This window comes from Macrobrachium rosenbergii, chromosome 25, assembly GCF_040412425.1.
Source record: "Macrobrachium rosenbergii isolate ZJJX-2024 chromosome 25, ASM4041242v1, whole genome shotgun sequence".
NCBI lineage: Eukaryota > Metazoa > Arthropoda > Malacostraca > Decapoda > Palaemonidae > Macrobrachium > Macrobrachium rosenbergii.
Genome location: NC_089765.1, coordinates 24239229 through 24256543, shown reverse-complemented (window position 1 = coordinate 24256543; position 17315 = coordinate 24239229). Strand labels below are relative to the sequence as shown.

The 17315-nt window shown below is 34.8% G+C and overlaps 1 protein-coding gene across 1 annotated transcript in view; it reads right to left on the bottom strand.

The window, feature by feature from the left end:
* The window catches only part of LOC136852464 (single-minded homolog 1-like), a 136158-nt gene that overhangs the window by 98520 nt on the left and 20323 nt on the right, over nucleotides 1-17315 (bottom strand). Inside the window, 1 exon segment of the mRNA XM_067127105.1 lies at nucleotides 12190-12224. The gene's annotated coding sequence lies outside the window, so the exon portion shown is untranslated.

Here is a 17315-nt window from a genome sequence, read left to right as displayed (position 1 = left end):
ATTTTATTCGCGTAAACTCTTGCATTGCCATTTTACATCACGGTTGCATAATTACCTGTATATTTTTTTATAAACGGAGTTAATTTGATTTGTGTGTATACTAGCGTATCCAGAAAAATTGTTTGGGCGGGGCACCAGTTTTCACATTATATATACATACATACATACATACATACATACATACATACATACATACATACATACATACATACATACATACATACATACATAATAGATATTTTTATTTTTTCCCACTTTTATATTTCTCATTTATGTTATTATTATCTAAATCTTCAGTAGTATTATTTTGTCATTATTTTTTATGGGGGGACATGTGCCAAGGTACCCCCCACCTCTGGATCCCCTGGTGTCTGTGTGTATTTACGTTAGTTAATTAGTTATCATTAATAATTAGAAGATATCACTGCGAAGTGCTTATTCGGTATTGACACTGACTATTAATTGATGATGTATATGCTAACATGCGATGTTACCAGCTATTTCATCATTGTCTGGGGACATCTTTCACTAATTCGTTGGTGATAGTATTGAAAACTTCCGTTAATAACTGGCTGGTGATGTTATTGACTCCTAGGTGATGTCACTAACTAAATTTAAAGTTGCTAGTTGATTATCTCCTGTGCAACTATTTTATAGGATTCATTTTTTTTGTTTTTGTTTTTGTCTAGTTTTTGGGATCTTTATTTTTGTTTCTACTATTTACATGTATGTTTCTGGGTGATGTCATTCACTATACATCAACGAATCATGATGATGACGTTGATGTCACTTCGCTACTTGATGGTAAAATAACTACTGAAGTTATGAGCTACCTGATGATGCCATTAAATTCTGCCCGATTTCATTAACTAACGGTTTGATGTCTCTAATGATACTGGTTGATGTCATCCTTGATCAATGCCGACAGTACTGTAGGCATGATGTTCTTTGCAGCGTGCCTTCGGCCCCCTCTGCAACCCCTTTCGTTCCTTTTACTGCACCCCCTTTCATATTCTCTTTCTTTTCCACCCTCTCCTAATAATTAATTCATAGCGCAACTGCGAGGTTTTCTTCTGTTACACCTTTCGAACCTTTTACCGGCAATTCCGTTTCAGCGCTGAATGACCTCATAGGTCCCAGTGGTTGGCCTCTGGCGTAAATTCTATATTCAATTGATTAATCATTACTGTGCATAATAAAGATTGAGTTGCGGGCTGGTTGATGTGTTCAAGGTTACCAGGTGATGTCACTTTCCTGACTACGAGATTGATGTCCCTAAATTATAGTTGACGAAAATGAAGAATTCAAGTTACTGACCTTGACTACCAGGTGATGTCACTCTCCTCTCTGATTTGACCATCGCAGTAGTCAAAACAAAGATGACTTACTGCTAGCATCAGCTTGCACGTTCATGACTGGACAAGCGCTTGATCAATTGATATGATAACTGGGACTTGACTTGACTATAAGATGAGAGGGGGTGGGTGGGTGGGTGGGGTCATTTCGAAGACTTAAGCTTAGTCGTGATGTGTCTCATGAACATCTACATTCCAGCAATGCACGTTTCCATTTTAAGACTATTTGTTGTAATTTAGTGTCCTATTGTTATTTTTCATTTAGACTGAAATTCAACCTTTTAATGTCAATTTTTGTTGTATAACGACACCATTTTAGTTTTCTGTAAGAGAAAACTATTGCGCTGGCTTTGTCTGTCCGTCCGCACTTTATTCTGTCCACACTTTTTCTGTCCGCCCTCAGATCTTAAAAACTATTGAGGCTAGAGGGCTGCAAATTGATATGTTGATCATCCACCCTCCAATCATCAAACATACCAAATTGTATCCCTCTAGCCTCCGTAATTTTTATTTTGTTTAAGGTTAAATTTAGCCATAATCGCGTTTCTGGCAACGATATAGGATAGACCACCACCGGGCCGTGGTTAAGGTTTCATGGGCGCGGCTCATACAGCATTATATGGAAACCACTGAAAGATAGATCTATTTTGGGTGACCTTGATTATACCCTGTAGCGGCTGAACAGAAAACTCGATTGCGCCGGAGAAACTTAGGCGCAATTTTTACTTGTTTTTATTTCAGCTAAGAGAAACAGAGTTCGATAGTCTGTATTTCTTTAAACTGCTTCCTTTAGATCAGCACAAGATTTGGTCACAAAAATAAGATATGCCTCGTTGACTCTAAAATTAGTTCCAAGATAAAACTCGATTAAGTCCCCATCATTATTGATCATCGCAAAGTGATGACCGAGCAAGCATTGCATTTGGAGGGATGTCTCCATTTGACACCTTCTGGTAAAGATTACATAGCCAGTTAATTTTTCCTTCATTTTGTCTGCAATCAATTATGAAAGTACAACTTTAGGAAAATGGGAAAGTGTAATGTTGCTGAATCGCAACTTATTTATGCATCAGTTTGTTTAAGAACTCCTTATAATCAATTTCTAAAGAATTCGCGGCGTGTCACATCACAGACAAAAGCAGATGAACACACGTCCATTAAAAGAAATTCATATTCATGGCCACATCTCGGCCCCAGCTCAAAAAACCAGATTCAGGGTGTTTGTAAGTCTCCGGTAATGTACCCAACACACTCGGTGAACAGAATAGTCAAGCCTTTTGATTTTTGTTTCAACCTTTACCGTAATATATTGTTTCCCGAAAGTTAACATCGTCAGTGAGAACAATTCCTGGAAGAAAAAGCTGTTAAGAGTTTCTTTCATTTATTCCCTCCTTGTAATTTTATTTCTTGTTCATTGTAAGTTTAGCAAATCACTCGCGACGAATCGGTTAGAGTTCGGTCGGCGCCCGAGAAGCGAATAAAGCACCACCAGGCGCGAAATGGTCTCTGGTCGGGGGCGAAAGTCGCCCGCCTCTTTCTTCTTCCTTTTTTGGCGGGTTGATAAAACGACCTGTGGCGAATCGGTTACGTTTTGTTATGCGAATTAAAGAAACAAGGAGAAAGGCCAAGAATTGGAAGTAAAAACGCAAAGGCTTTTTTTATTTTTTCGCGGCCGGCCTGCGACAGCCGTGGTAAAAATTCATTACCAAACAATGAAAAGCAGTTTACTTTGTTTGCTCCGAAGTTCGCGCGTTCCATCGTCCAGCACCTGACGCCGGCTTCGTCTTAATGAAGTCGCTTCACATTTGAAGCTGAGCAAGCCAGAGCTTTCCTTCGCGCGATTAAAGGTTACTGAAGATAAATAACTTAGAAATAACATCGTTCACGCAGCATTCTCGGCGACCCAGGGATGTGTAATTCCAGTGTCGAAACCGAAATGGAAGCGGGCCGTTTGGAACGCCGTGTTGTGTCAAGCTAAGGTTATGTTTAGTCTTCTTCTTGAAGACCCTTACGAAGGGGGCACCATTAGATGTTTGCGAAGAGGAGGCAGTGTGGTACAACCTTCCACCGCTGCCCCAACCTCCATAATCTCTCTCTCTCTCTCTCTCTCTCTCTCTCTCTCTCTCTCTCTCTCTCTCTCTTAGATAATCGTTTTGATGATTGAAATGGCGAGGGAAAAATATCTGCATATATTCCTTTCTCTCTCTCTCTCTCTCTCTCTCTCTCTCTCTCTCTCTCTCTCTCTCTCTCTCTCTCTCTCTCTCTTAGATAATCGTTTTGATGATTGAAATGGCGAGGGAAAAATATCTGATATATATATATATATATAATATATATATATGTATGTGTGTGTATATATATATATATATATATATATATATATATATATATATATATATATATATATATGTATGTGTGTATATATATATATATATATAAGGAGAGAGAGAGGAAGAGAGGAATATATACAGATATGTATATGTATATATATACATATATATATATATATATATATATATATGTATATGTATATATATATATATATATATGTGTGTGTATATATTATGTATACACATACACGAAGCTTTGTCATATGTACTCCATGACTTTTTATACTCGCAAACATTGAGCTACAAGTATCACTTAACATTAAATTCACTGTACCTCGAGAATAACTTACACTCAAGAGAATGTAATTCAAAGTGCATCTGCACAGGCCAGAATTTGAACCTGGCCCTTTGCTTCAGGTTCACTATTAGACGGTTGACTTGACCATTCAGCTACTCCTGGCTGGGCAGATTAGCTTATCAGTTCTAATACCCTTTGGGTGTAAGTTCTTCCCAAGGTATGATATAATGAATTGTATATTTATTGGTATTTGTGACTTAGTATTATACGTATATATATATATATATATATATATATATATATATATATATATATATATATATATATATATATATATATATATATATATATGAGTATATACGTGTATACATGTATTATATAATTATATATGTGTGTGTGTTCATATACATATGTATGTACATAATAGGTATATATATATAATATGCATTTGTTAATTAACATATACAAGTATATATATATTTGTATATATGTTTATATACAGTATATATATATATATATACATATTTATCTTTATTTTATATATATACATATATATACATATATATATATATATATATATATATATATATATATATATATATATATATATATATATATATATATATATATATATATATATATATATATATTTATATCACAGCCCACAAATATAGCCAGAATTCGTTTCATCAACGGAGTTTGCTTTGCTTCATCCTGTCAGTCCAAAAAAAAATTCCACTGTATCTTAATCTCTAGATGTCATTTCAAGAATATACAGATACAGATGAATATGAATATATATCTGATTGACTGAGCGGAAGCTATCCATCTGGCGACTCTAGCGTGAGGTTGCTACGGACTTGGGAAACTGAATTGAGTTGTAGGCCACTGGTGTAATGTAATTTTCTCATTTAGCTATTTATTTCTTTGTCATTTCCCTTCACTTGGATATGAAGTTTCTGTGAACTGGATATTTGTGACATATTTGAAATATTTAGAAATGATTGAATTATAAAATGATTGGTAATTTCATATATATATATATATATATATATATATATATATATATATATATATATATATATATATATATATATATTTATACATATATATATATATATATATATATATATATATATATATATATATATATATATATATATATATATATAGAGAGAGAGAGAGAGAGAGAGAGAGAGAGAGAGAGAGAGAGAGAGAGAGAGAGAGAGAGGTGACCTCCTGCTAACCTTCTATGACCATTTCCGGCACGAATTCCCCGCAACCCCACCCCGACCTCGGGCCCCCACATCCCCTATACTTTGCTCCGTGGCTAACTCAGCGGATCTAAAAAGGTCACCCGCATAAATACGCCGATATTTTGACATCTAGCACCGCAGGATGCAAGTTCCGCCTCCGGAGAAGTTATAAGAAGGAAACCGATTTCTTTCAGTTCGACACAGACCATAAGGAAGGGTTGTTGCGTGGTTGTTGTCACCCAGGTGCGTCCGCGCATGCGCGCTTGCGCAGGAGGGTTCAAAAACGCAAGGTCCAGAGCTTGCAAAAACGTGTTTTCCTCTTCTCTCTTCTCAGGTATTGCGTTTTGTTTTGATTCGGTTTGGTGTCGCTGCGCGTTTAAATGAACAGTCACACTCACACCACAATATATATATATATATATATATATATATATATATATATATATATATATATATATATATATATATATATATATATATATATACATTATATAAATGTTTAATATCCAATTCGCTATACCTCGGAAATGTATATACATATATTATTTATATATATATTTAATTGATATATATATATTTATATATATATATATATATATATATATATATATATATATATATATATATATATATATATATATATATATTATACATACAAATGTATATACATATACCAGGTAGACCATTGCCATAGCACTTCCTGGGAAAACTCTATAATATATAAAATACATACATAATACATACATATATATATATATATACTCTCTCTCCTGGCACTTCTGGGAAAACTCTGAATGAAAAATAAAAATCTCTCTCTCTCTCTCTCTCTCTCTCTCTCTCTCTCTCTCTCTCTCTCTCTCTCTCTCCTGCTAAGATAGTTGCTTCAGTTACATTGCCCAGCATTTTTAACATTTTATATTTCACCCTTTCTCACCCCCATTCCTATCGGAGCTGAACTTGGACTTAAAGGGCATCGGGAGTGTCAGTAATAATCTCAGCAACCTCGGAAACTATGGATTAGACACTAATATCTGTCATTTTCAGTTATTTTTACATGTCACCCCCTTCCGACCCCACCCCCTTTGGTGCCAGTGATGTCTTACCGCCACAGTATTCTTTTCCAGATATTAAGTCATATATATACCGAAATGAGGTATGATAAACCTGTAGGGTTTATTTAGTTACTAAGTCTACAGGCAGAACCAGCCCCATTTAAGGGAAGCCCTTCCCACCCCCACCCCCTTTGGTGCCCTTTAGTGGTAGTGATGTCTTACTCCACAGTATTCTTTTCCAGTTAGTAAGTCATACGTATACCAAGTTTGGTTTAAATTGCTCAATTCGTTTCAGAGTTATGCTGGAACATACACACACACACACACAGATACGCATCCATTTATATATATATATATATATATATATATATATATATATATATATATATATATATATATATATATATATATATATATACTATTTATATATATATATACTATTAATATGTATATATATATACATACTTACTGCATACACACATACTGTACATACATACATACATACATACATACATATATGCACCCTCACGAAAAACCTTGAGCGGGCGGACGTGTAGATGCTTTAAACGAGAGGACCAACACTCGGCCTCACTGTGTTTCTTTCCTCTTGAATATTAAAGGGAATAGCCTGGGCTTTTCTCCATCCCTGCCTGGCCCTGAATCAAATTGCATTTTGGGACGAGCCGCTGTTACGAGGGAGAGTTGGGTCGGGAAGTTGCAACGATTGTATTTGTTTTGTATTTTTATTTATTTTTTTTTTTTTACGATTTTTTGTGTGTGCGTGTTTTCTTTTGTGAGTGTCCGCAGGTTTTTTTTTATTCGGTTCGCTTTGAAATGTATTGCAGGATTTTGAAATGTGTTTTTTTATGTATTTGAAATTACGGTTAAGAGTTTCGCTATATCGTGAATGATTCTACGTACATTTTAGTGCTTTAACAGTCTTATATTATGAAGGCTTGAGGATATTTTATGATTTAAGTATGTAATTCATCAGTGTAATTTATTTCCCTTTCATTTATTTCCAAAACTGAATATTGTGTAATTTTAAAGAAAATGGGTTTGAACGTTTATCAGCAAATAGCATTATACGGGAGTAATTCATTCAACTTAATAAAATAATACTTCATCATTTTTCATACAGAATATACACATATTCTTAGGGAACATCTTAAAATTCCTCCATCACTTTTAATGTATCATTATTATTATTATTATTATTATTATTATTATTATTATTATTATTATTATTATTATTATTATTATTCAAAAGAAGGCGGTGATACTGGAACTAGTGTTACTCTTTTAATAGGTGGCTGCTCACTAAACAGCATTAATCCCAATGATAATCCTTATCAAAATGTATGTATGTCTGTGTTTTCCTATATTGGTAGTGGAAAATAATTCTGATTCGAATTTCCACATACCTGCATATGTTTAAATGACTGGTCATATTCCCTGTGTGCACACAGCTACGTGCACGATGCGAGTCATATTTCAGTTTTCGTGCATATTTGCAAATGTTTGCAAACGTTCGCTTCCCCGTATTTATTTGAAAATTAAATTCAGCAGGCAGTATGTACACATTTTCGACACTCATGCACGTGGAAACACATACACTGAAAAAAAAAAAGTTAAGTATATCTTAGTTTAACCAGACCACTGAGCTGATTAACAGGTCTCCTAGGGCTGGCCCGAAGGATTAGATTTATTTTACGTGGCTAAGAACCAATTGGTTACCTAGCAACGGGACCTACAGCTTATTGTGGAATCCGAACCACATTATAGCGAGAAATGAATTTCTATCACCAGAAATAAATTCCTCTTATTCTTCACTGGCCGGTCGGAGATTCGAACTCGCGGCCAGCAGAGTGCTAGCTGAGAACGAAACCCACTTTCCCAACGAAGAACCTTCATACACTGAAACATACGCACATTAATACATAAATGCAGACAGGCACACTTGCACACACACACACACACACACACACACACACACACACACACACACACTCTCTCTCTCTCTCTCTCACTTAACGGATGTGAGATGGTGTGGTCCAGAAGAGAAAATGGGATTACTATCTAGGAAAAAGCGAGAGTATGCTTGCAAGATGGAGTAAATGACATAGCGTTTGTTTGCAGGGTAAGGGTGGGGAAATTCTCTGCACAAGAGGCTCATCCCTGATCCATTCGTTGTGGTATGAATGTCGGAGTGACTAATATTTTGCCAATCTCTCTGGAGTCAACTCCATTTAAAGGAAAGTATATAATTACAAAATATATATAATATGAAATATATATATATATTTATATATATATATATATATATATATATATATATATAAAATATATATATTATATATATATATATGTATTTATATTATATATATATATATATATATATATATATATATATATATATATATATATATATATATATATATATATATATATATATATATATATATATATATACACACACACACACACACACACACACACTTGAATGCGCACGCGCGTATGCTTTTGAGTCAGTACCGAGTTCATTCAAGTCACTCTCTTAACCAGTAAAAAGCTTAGAACGAGATGGAGCATTTCCTGGTAAATGCTGTGTCACGAAGCAATGTGTGATCCTCGAGTTTTCTCTATTTTGTACCAGCGTCAATTTTTATTCATTTATCTATTTATTTATTTAAGATTTATTTATTTATTGTTTATTCCTCGTACATAATTATTTACTAACCTGTGAGTTATGACCTTTAAACTAGTTACAGCCGTTAACGTGTTCGTAGATTTGCAACACTAGCAAAATCGACCTTTCAAAATGGCGGCAGACCTTTTGTCCGTCTTGGGCGAAATCAAAATCATTTGTTATTCGTTTCTGGATGTGGAGGCCGAAGGGTCGGGCAACCTCAAGTCTATATGTAGGCCAGGCTCGAAGAGAATAAGGAGAAGAAGGACGAAGGGAAAAAAGTGATAAATCCGCCGTTAATGAAAGAGAAAATTATAATAGTTGGGGTTCACGGAAATAGAAGATTCGTGATGATAAAGGCTTAGTATCGCCTCTGATCTAGTTTGTGTCTAGAGTTCATGATTGTCAGTTCTCTCTCTCTCTCTCTCTCTCTATCTCTCTCTCTCTCTCTCACACAAACACACGCAAACGAGACAACTTGTTATAACAGAAATTTTGAGGTGGCGTGAATTCATTAGTAGTCCCCCACTTAGCAATAACAAATTGAACTCCATATAGAAGAATATCATTAGGGCGCTATTTATAGATCCATTCTATCCATATCGGTGGGCACAGAGACGGGGAAGTTCAAATCAAGGAAAATTGCAGTAGCCACGTCGTTTCTTAAAGTGGAGTGAGCCTCAGTTAAAATAAATAAATATATATAAATACAGTATGTATGTATATATATATAATTTTGTATATATAAATGTGTATCTGTTCTTGTGTTCCCACGGTGAAAGTAAATATGCAGAGAAACATCAAAATGGTTCGCATTGGCAAAAGGAAGGATCGGAATAGCTTGAGATGGTGTGGTCCAGAAGAGAAAATGGGATTAGATAAGGTTTTGTGCTTTTTAAAGTTAAAGAATATTTACAATGAATTTATGAATCAGTACCGGTGTATAATTTCCTAAGTATCCTGATCTTTAAAAGTAAAAAATAGATCCTCTCTCTCTCTCTCTCTCTCTCTCTCTCTCTCTCTCTCTCTCTCTCTCTCTCTCTCTCGTGAGAGAAGGGGTCTCTGTAGTGCTGAAAAGGGTAATAAATAGATTAAAGGAAGTGTTTGTAAGAGAGGGGAATTGATTGGCCCGGAGGGACAGGGAGAGGGGAATACAAAAGAGGGAAACCTGAACAAGCATAATGATGTGAACAATAGGTTAGAAGAGAGAGAGAGAGAGAGAGAGAGAGAGAGAGAGAAGATCTATTTTTTTACTTTTCAGCATCAGTATATTTAACAGGTTATACGCCCTTACTTATATATAAGTCAATTATAGTGACTCTTTAACTCTAACAGAAAACTTTTGCTGTTCTTGTTTCCACGGAGGATATATATATATATATATATATATATATATATATATATATATATATATATATATATATATATATATATATATATATATATATATATATATATATATATATATATATATGTGTTTATATTTATATTTATATATATATTTATATATAGATAAATATATATATTTTTATATATATATATATATTTTTTTTTTTCATTTATTGTATATGAATAAATACAACCGCGCGTAGTTTCGTCTCTCAGGTAAGGCGATGGACTAAGAAGGTGAGAACCTTCCGGTGAAATGCATTTGATTTTCGGATGAGGTTGCAAGCCTCACGTACCGTCCCAATCCTGCACAAAAATGAATAAATAAAAAAAAAAAAAAAGAGATCCTCAGTGCCGGCGTAACTTTGCTTGCTTCAAATAACGAAATTTTTCATATATATATTTATAAGTCTGAGACTTCATCCATGCTACCGAAAAAGAATCTTTTTCATTTTCTTTGCATCAGCTTTATTTTCGCATTTCTTCTCGTCTTACTCTTATTTCTGTCTTGATAGTGCGTGGAGCTCTTTTTAATAATAAACGTAATTTTATTGTGTCTCTATATTACAGGGAATGCATGTCATAAAATGGTTCTTCATTAGACATCTTGGGAATTGTGTGGGTCAGCCATCTTGTTTTACATTTTTGGCGTGTTCCGGACTGTCTGAGGGGATGGAAAAGCTTGCGTCACACAAATGACTGATAGTAATTAAATGGGTTTTATAGATTGCCATCTAAGAACAATGGCTGTTGAAAACTGGCTTGAAGTCAAATTAATAAATACCTTGTACTCATGAATTCCGAAACAGCATAAGTTTAGATTACACATACATATATATATATATATATATATATATATATATATATATATATATATATATATATATATATATTTATATATGTATATGTATATATATATTTATTTATATATTACATATACATTTTCTTGTAATTAATGCGAATGTTCGTGAATATGTGAAGGCGATATGGCTACGCTTGTAATGGAAGCCACCAGGCAAAATGGTGACCGATCCTACGGGACCAGGCGACACACTAAGAAAACTGTCCACATTTCGAATTTGCAACGTTTCTTTACTTCGTCCGTATCATACGGTAATACCACATTAGAAAACAGTAAATTATCATATTGAGAGTTTATCTTACTAGCGTGAGCTCCTCGTGATCAGAAATGCAAATTATACTTCGGTATGTCGCGTACGTCTTTTGACGTGAGGTTAATGCTTTTGAAAACTAAATTAGACCAGGTAGTAATATGCTAAACAAGTTTCAGTGTATAATACTATGGGTACGTCTTAAAATTTGGCCAAAAGACCACCAGTAGAAAGACCTGAATTCTTTGAATTTAAAATTTGCTATAAACAATATATACTTTTCATTTTGATTTCGAAGCTCTTGTTTTTTACCACAATAGAAATGTATGAGCGCAAGACACCATTCTGAAAGATTTCTTCTTAAATCTGATCCTTTCTATATAATTTGAAAGTATGAACAAGTTAGGTATACTTTAGTTCAACCAAACCACTGAGCTGATTAACAGCTCTCCTAGGCTGGCCCGAAGGATTAGACTTATTTTACGTGGCTAAAACCAATTGGTTACCTAGCAACGGGACCTACAGCTTATAGTGGAATCCGAACCACATCATACCGAGAAATGAACTTCTATCACCGGAAATAAATTTCTCTAATTCTTCATTGGCTGGTCGGAGAGTCGAACGCGGGCCCAGCAGAGTGCTAGCCGAGAACGATACCAACCCGTCCAATGAGGACGGTTGAAAGTTTGAACAACGAATAAGTCTTACCCCTTTACTGCATGCAGTGGTGTCACCGGGGCAACCTGTGGGAACAGATAAAGGAACCGTTGTTAGAAATAATTGGTCAAGTGTTCTTGGAGATGAGCGTCAGTTACTCGAGGAAACGTCAGCCGAGAAGAGTCAAGATTCCGAGAATGTGAAAAGTGCTAAACGCGCAGATGACAATGACACGCGGAAATGACTCGAAGAAGAGCCTTGAAAAGACGTAATGTACAGTACAGTCAATAGCATGCTCATGCGAGCTACGAATTTTGAAAAATAAAAGGCCGGGACTTTTAAAGTAAGTTTTGGTAGTTGAGGGAAAATGGCCTTTGTTGAACATTGAAAACTTCAATAGACACTAAGTTTAAACAGGCTTTGGAAAGTGACCTGCAATGAACACCGGAAACTTTCGTTGTATGTAAAGTTATATAATTACTTGATGCTATTAGAAACTTATGTAACCTAAATTTGGAAAATAACTGCTAGTGAGAACCTGGAAAAAGCAGCAACATTTGAAAACAGCAATTTTTTTTTACCTCTGACCTTAAGAGTTGGAGATCACAGACCTAATTCCTGGTGTAGTAAGAGCTGAGCAATTTGAGAACCCCTTTCCACCCGCCCCAGGTCCCTTTGCAGATCCGAATCTCTCCCAGAAACCTAATCACGAGGCCCACCTTTGCTAACAAACAAAGAAACAGATAAATGGACCTGCTTGGCGGTGGGGATTAGCAGATTCTAGAAAACGTTCTTCGTTGAGTCCTAAGAACTAAGATTTGCAGGCCATCAAAATGGTACTAAGGATTTTTGGAGCCAAAACCTGGGATGGACTCTAGAGTATTCTTAAACTGAAACAGATTATTTATAGGTCGATACGACTAAAACAGTTTTCTAGGCCACCAAGACTCGTTGGCTCTGTCTTGTGAGAATTTGCCGTAGAAATAGACGGAAGAAGAAACAATTTATTGTGCAAAAAATACTTACAAAGCACAGCTCAACAGGCAACCCGGACGCGGTATGCGTATAGGGGAAAGCCCTCTCGAATGAATGGCACTATTATATAGCAATGAATATCCTGCACATTCCCTGTTTATTGACACCGTTATTGTTGTCGCATCTCATGTTAACGCAGCTCTCGTGAGCGTCTCCTCACAAAAATACTCCTGAGAAGGATACGCCTAATTTCTTTTCAGGTCCATTCAGTTCAGTTTCTCAATCTCAAGCACTTTACGGATTAAAGCCAAATTTTCCGAGGGGAAAAGATCATGGTCAAGGGAGATCGGCAACTGCCTCGTAGTTGATGTAACGGTAACGCCATCTGGTTGTGAGGGTGACCAATTTCAATGATAGGCCAAATGATCCAACACGCGGCCCATAAAAGCGTGTTATTGACGAGGGTGGGTGGGGTGGCCCCGGTGGGATACGTGATTTTAGAGGGAGTGACGATTTTCGCGAGGGGAGATAAGTGCGACAAAATACTTAACTTACTGATCTTACTTTTGCCGCAGTTGCTGTCAGTGTCGTCTTTAAGACAAGACGCGTTGAGTACAACAAGAACGGGAGAAAACTTTTAAAAATTTTATTTATTATTGATTACTTTTTGAAATTGGATCATACAGTGAACAAGGTGTCAATTGTCTTGTTTTTCGCTTCCAGGCGAATTTGTAGCGGTAAAAGAAAGAGATGTTGTACTTTTTCAAATACGCGCAACATCTATGCTAATAACTCGGAATTTGTTCTGTATCATTTGTTTGTTCAAACACAGCATATATATATATATATATATATATATATATATATATATATATATATATATATATATATATATATATATATATATATGTATATATATATATATATATATATATATATATACATATATATATATATACATATATATCATATTTATGTATATATATATGTATATATATATATATATGTTATGTGGGTGTGTGTGTTTTTGGTTGTTTATTTTATGTTTTACGATCATGTATACCAAGATATCATATGTATGTAAAAGCACATACATGTACATATGGCTTGAAAAGTAGAGAAAATCATTATCATCAAAACGGAAATCTCTCTCTCAGGTGATCAAATCTAACACAAGAATTATGCTTTTCACGATGTCGTACAGAGACGCCATCGTGTGACTTGGCAAATTCTTTTGAAGTAATGAAAGGAAAAAAAAAAACTTTTTATATATATATATAAATAAAAGAAAATGAGGAACGTAAACACAGAAATGGATAGATAAATAAGGAGGGAGTCCATCCATTGAAACTTGTTTGCGCATCAGATAAGATTCTGCTCAGTACATGAGCACAAGTAAAGTGAGATGACAAGTCCAAAGGATGTATCTTATCCAGGTTTACCTCAGTTATCTTTTCTCCTTGGACGAGTTTTCGACAATGAATCAACAGGCTCAGGGATTTATCTCTCTCTCTCTCTCTCTCTCTCTCTCTCTCTCTCTCTCTCTCTCTCTCTCTCTCTCTCTCTCTCTCTCTGTATATATATATAATTATATAGATATACATATATATATATATATATATATATATATATATATATATATATATATATATATATATATATATATATATATATATATATTTTTTTTTTTTTTATATATAGCTAGGCTATATGAATGTGAAAAGTTGAAATGATATTGAATTTTTATCATAAATAAATATCCTGAATAGATTCCCGCTGCAGCTGAGACAAATCATAAAGAAATATAAAGGCTATATTAACAATTCCAACTGTTTGAACGTGACGAGGAAGTCAGGTGGGAAACAGACAGACATAAAACTGATAAGATAATAAAGAATAAAGAATCCTGGAAAATATGAAAATAGATGTCTAGTAACAGATGATAAGGTGATGACAGGCACAGAACAAGATATTGAACATATTGTCAGTGACTGGTTTTAGTTTTCTGTAAAAGAAAACTGTTGAGATGGCAATTTGTCTGTCCGCCCTCAGATCTTAAAAACTACTGAGGCTAGAGGGCTGCAAATTGGTATGTTGATCATCCACCCTCCAATCATCACACATACCAAATTGCAGCCCTCTAGCCTCAGTAGTTTTTATTTTATTTAAGGTTAAATTTAGCCATGATCGTGCGTCTGGCACCGCTATAGGTGCCAACAACACAGGCCATCACCGGACCGTGGCTGACAGTTTCATGGGCCGCGGTTTAGAGTTTCATACAGTATTATACGCTGTACAGAAAACTCGACTGGGCCGGAGAAACTTCTGCGCATTTCTTACTTGTTTCTCCCACAGCTCATTTAATGTTCGACGGACAATCTTTTATGCGTGTAGAATTGTGGCGAAATTTTAAATAGGAAATTGTTTGTTATTTAGTGTTTCTAAAGGCGAATACAATTCTTTGGCTAGAAAGCCTCTATAGGTTTCTTTAAAAAAAAAAAAAACAGTAAAACATGTAAATAAAACTGTATTAAAAACTGTGGCAACAAAGTCAGCTGCTTCCAAAATTCATATAACAGAACTGTTTCGAAATTGAGCCAAGGAGGAGAGAGAAAATTGATGTAGATATATTAAAAAAAAATTGCAACGACCAAATCGCGTGAAACATTCCGGGTATTAAAGATCATAAGCATTTTCTCTTGCTTAATAGTGCTGGCGAATTTTCAAATGTAAAAATCAGTTAAAGTATTTCCACAAACAATGTTTGAGAAAAGTAAGATCTAAGATCACGAAAATCCTAATAAAGGTCGATTTCAAATTGTTGGCATGAATGAAAGTATCCAAGAATCTTGCAATGAACAAGATGCGCAAATTCCGATTGTTAAGTTTACTGCTAAGTCTATAAAAAAAAAAAAACTTTTTCCCGTATTGACCAACAGAAATATTCAAGGAGCTTGATCCTTAAACAAAAGGAGATAAATACCTGTTATCATTAAGGGAAGAATCATTGTTAACATACTTGGCATTACTCATGACACTTGCAGGGAAAAAATGATGTTTCTGGAAGTATCATTTTGACCCCAAGAACTTATAATAATTTTTTTATTTTGGCAAAATCTCTATAGATTTCTAGTTTGTTAAGTGCTTTTTATTCTCGTCATCGTAACAGAACTCTTAGATGTTCGTCTTGTGTATATTTACAGGACTTTCAGGTAATAACAGATATATTTAAATAGGCTTCTGAAAAAAAGGAGAAACCAAACAAATAAATGTTCGGCGAAAACTTTCAATGTTTGAACGTGAAAAACTTGATGAAAACCGCTAGGTAGAAATTTGCTCCCCGCCAGAATTCAGACACTTAAATAAAACAAAATGCGAAGAAAAATAACAAGTTTTTAATGATAATTCTGAATTAAGGACCAAATTTACTTTTTTTAAATTTCTGTGTCATTGTCTGTTTGTTTATTTACAAAAGGGCGAACTTACTTGGTTTATTACGTCGTTCAATAAAGTATGTTGCTTAAGACCCATTTTAAAATTAAAGGTGATGAAAAGTATATTGAACTACTCTTTTTCTGCTTCTCTATCTAATTTAATAGCCTGTTTGCCTGTGACTTTTACCAGTGCTTATTTCTCTCTTTTAGGCTCTGTCTTTTGCTTTGGTTCTCTCTCTCTCTCTCTCTCTCTCTCTCTCTCTATATTATATTATATTATATAAACCATATATATATGTATATATATACACACACACACACACACATATATATATATATATATATATATATATATATATATATATATATATATATATATATATATATATATATATATATATATATGTATATATATATATATGTATATGTATGGGTTTGCATGCATGTATTTGTCGTACATTTTATAGTATCTTCTCTCTGTTACATTTGAATGTATTCTCTCTCTCTCTCTCTCTCTCTCTCTCTCTCTCTCTCCTCTCTCTCTCTCTCTCTCTCTGCGAGTCGTACCACGAGGCGTCACAATTGAAAGTTGAACATGGCCAGTGATTTGACTTCAGCTGGTCATAAAGCGGTCGGGATTCGTGCCAATGCCTTCGTAGAGGGGCTCATCCCCCGCTCTGCGCCTCCCCAACACAAACTCACCCCCTCTCCCCGCCCCCAGCTCTTATTTTCACCCCCCTCCCTCCTCCTCCTCCTCTCGCTTCCCTC